This window comes from Falco naumanni, chromosome 4 (genome assembly GCF_017639655.2).
Source record: "Falco naumanni isolate bFalNau1 chromosome 4, bFalNau1.pat, whole genome shotgun sequence".
NCBI classification, from domain to species: Eukaryota; Metazoa; Chordata; class Aves; order Falconiformes; family Falconidae; genus Falco; species Falco naumanni.
Window position 1 is genome coordinate 70,060,926 of NC_054057.1, and position 2,775 is coordinate 70,063,700.

Consider the following 2,775-nt stretch of genomic DNA (forward strand, 5'->3'; position numbering starts at 1 on the left):
AAGGGCGCGCAGCCGCTGAGGGCGGGGCTGGGCGGAAAGCGGCGCGCGGCGGCGGCTGAGGCGCCGGCAGCTGCCGCTGAGGGGGCGGCCCCGGCGGCGGCGCTTTACAACGAAGCCGGGGGTGGCAGCCGGCTCGCTTGTGCGTGGCCGCGCAGCCGCGCCCCTTCGCTTCAGCTTCACACGAGGGGCGGCAATTCACGGTAACTGCGGTGCGGCGGGCCCGCCGCCCGCAAACCGCCCGCCCGGTTCGCCAGAACCTACCCGCCGCCCCCCCAGCCGGCACACCTGCGGCCGAGCTTTCTGCGTAAAAAACAAAGGGCTTGCACGGAAAATGAAGCACTTGGCAGGGGTGCGCTTTGACGCGGTTTTTTTGACGCAAATGGCGAACCAGAGAAGCCGCTCCCAGGTGGCTTACCTGCCCCGGCGAGCGCCCGCCTCAGCGCCTCCCGGGCTGCAGCGCCGGACTCGGTGGAAAGTGACCCCGCAGGTCACCGGCCGGCTGGGGCCGGCGCCCCCTCTCCCACCGGTGGCAATCAAGAGCCCCACCGGAGTTCTAGACCAGCTGGTTCTCATTTCACCTGAATTCTGTTCAGGATTGACTCCTTTACCTGCAAAAAAACTAGTCAAAATCTGTTTGGGTGGTTTGTTTTGAGCAAAGAATACTTCCTGCCGCGCCAGCTCCACCTGAGCAAAGCCGCCCCGCCGCCTGGTTTCTGCTCTGTGCCCCCAGCCCAGGGTCACCTCGTGTCACACTTGCCCACGCTCCCTCCCAGGCTGCTGGAGCCATCCCAGATATTTTCCCATGGTATTTCTTCACTGCTTACCAATAAATGATCCCTTAATGTTTACTGTTTAGTTGACGAAGATCCTCCAGTTTCATGGGAAGAAATGAAAATGCACATGCCGATTTTCTCAGGGATGCCTTCAGGATATCTTTTTTTTCTTTTTTAATATATACTTACATGGAAATCTGGAGCATAATGCACTGAAAGCATAAGCAGCTTTAAGCTGGGAGACTTTAACTCCAAGGCCTTTAAGAATTTATTTGCTCTCTGTTTATGTTACAGACTAGCTAATTCACTTTGCTGCAATCAGAAATCCTTGAAATGTTATGGTTTCCTTTGGGTGGCTAAGTTGACATTTCATTCAGGAAATAAGCCAAGAAATAAGATAATGGAAAAACAGGAGGATGGAACAAAGAAAAAGAAAATAATCGGGAAAAGCAAGGGGATGGATTCCTCAGTTTCACAAATTTATTACCTACAAAAGTGCAAAATGGGTAAAAACGCATGTAGGACTGACTCCCCTGTCATCACTCTTCTTTAAAGCAGATTTTGTTCTCCATTAAAATAGTCAGTTACTTTAAAAAATCCAGTTTTGTTTTGAGCAGCAGAATACATCAAAAGACCTTTTTTTCTACTCACCCATCATGTTATGAATTATTTATTCAGTATATCTTTTTTCCAGAGGTATTTTCTATTGAGAGACATTCTGCAAATGGGACTTTATTCCTTTTATAGTGTAAGGAAGCAGTTACCTTTTTGTTACCACTTACAGTAAGAATAAAATATAATATTGGTAATAACAATAAAAACACTAAGCACAGTACAGAATCATGTAATCTGGCAATCAAATCATATGGCTTACAGGAATAGAAAGACATTAGATAGTTACTGTATATGAAAGCAAAATTTGAGCGAGGCTCACAGGAGAAGAATATTTGTAATTTATGCCCCTAAGCTGCAGTCACTTGACAGCATCAATATTTAGTTTCACATAAAAAAATCATTTGTGCCAAATATTGATAAAAGTATTGTATTCCTATTTGTTACTGTATAATAGGAGGGTCTAATGCTTATTAAGCCATTAAATCTACAGAAGAAGGCAAGACCCCTACAAGAGTGTAATTTCCAGGAGAAACTAAAAGGTCCCTTTTAAAAGATTTTCCGTGAAGAAACTGTGTTATAAGAAGGGCAGAAGCACTGGCAATCTGCATTGAGAAATGGATTTGTTTTCCTAAACCAGAAAGTCCTTATCTTTCAGTAAAGTGCAAACTTATACTAAATTATCTGCAATGGTCTTATCAAAGAACTGGCTCGGCTCAACATGGAGACATGTTCTGCAGCTGCAGGAAAAATGTCTTGGGGCCTCCACAGACTGTTTTCTGGAGCTGATCCCACACTGATCATCCCCTGATTTAAGGGTAACAGAGGAAGTTCAGCACACAGTTGGGAAAGGCAATGAATTGATGGCTGACAGGCTGTAAATTACACTGGATTGAATTTCAACACATTTTCTGAGAGCATGCTGGTTGGGACAGAGTTTTTGGTTGTTTTTTTTAAAAAATTTAAAAAGAGATTAAAAGGAAGGAATCAATCTTCTGCCTGCTACTACAACGTGCACCTTTCTTCAAAGCAGTCTTCAAGGACATTATTCCTCATGCTGGCACAGTACCGGTAAAAAAAAGGTCAGACTACTTGCAGATAAGATAGCTGGGAGCATAGCAGGAGCCTGGTCTCCTGCAATGACTCTGGCATTGTTTTGTTGGTATGGTGTCAAGAGAACTTAGGAAAGAATTTGACCCTAGATTTCCCTGAAAAGAGATTTCCAAAGAAGCAGCAACTTGAAATTTTCTGCCCAGCTCAGACCTTTTCACACTCTCAGTGACAGCACTCCTTAAAATGGAAGCAGTTCTGTGCTCCCCTCTCTAATTTTGGTAAAAGGATGATATTGCACAATCAGAAAATCTATGAAGCCAGAGGCGGCTTTGTAAAA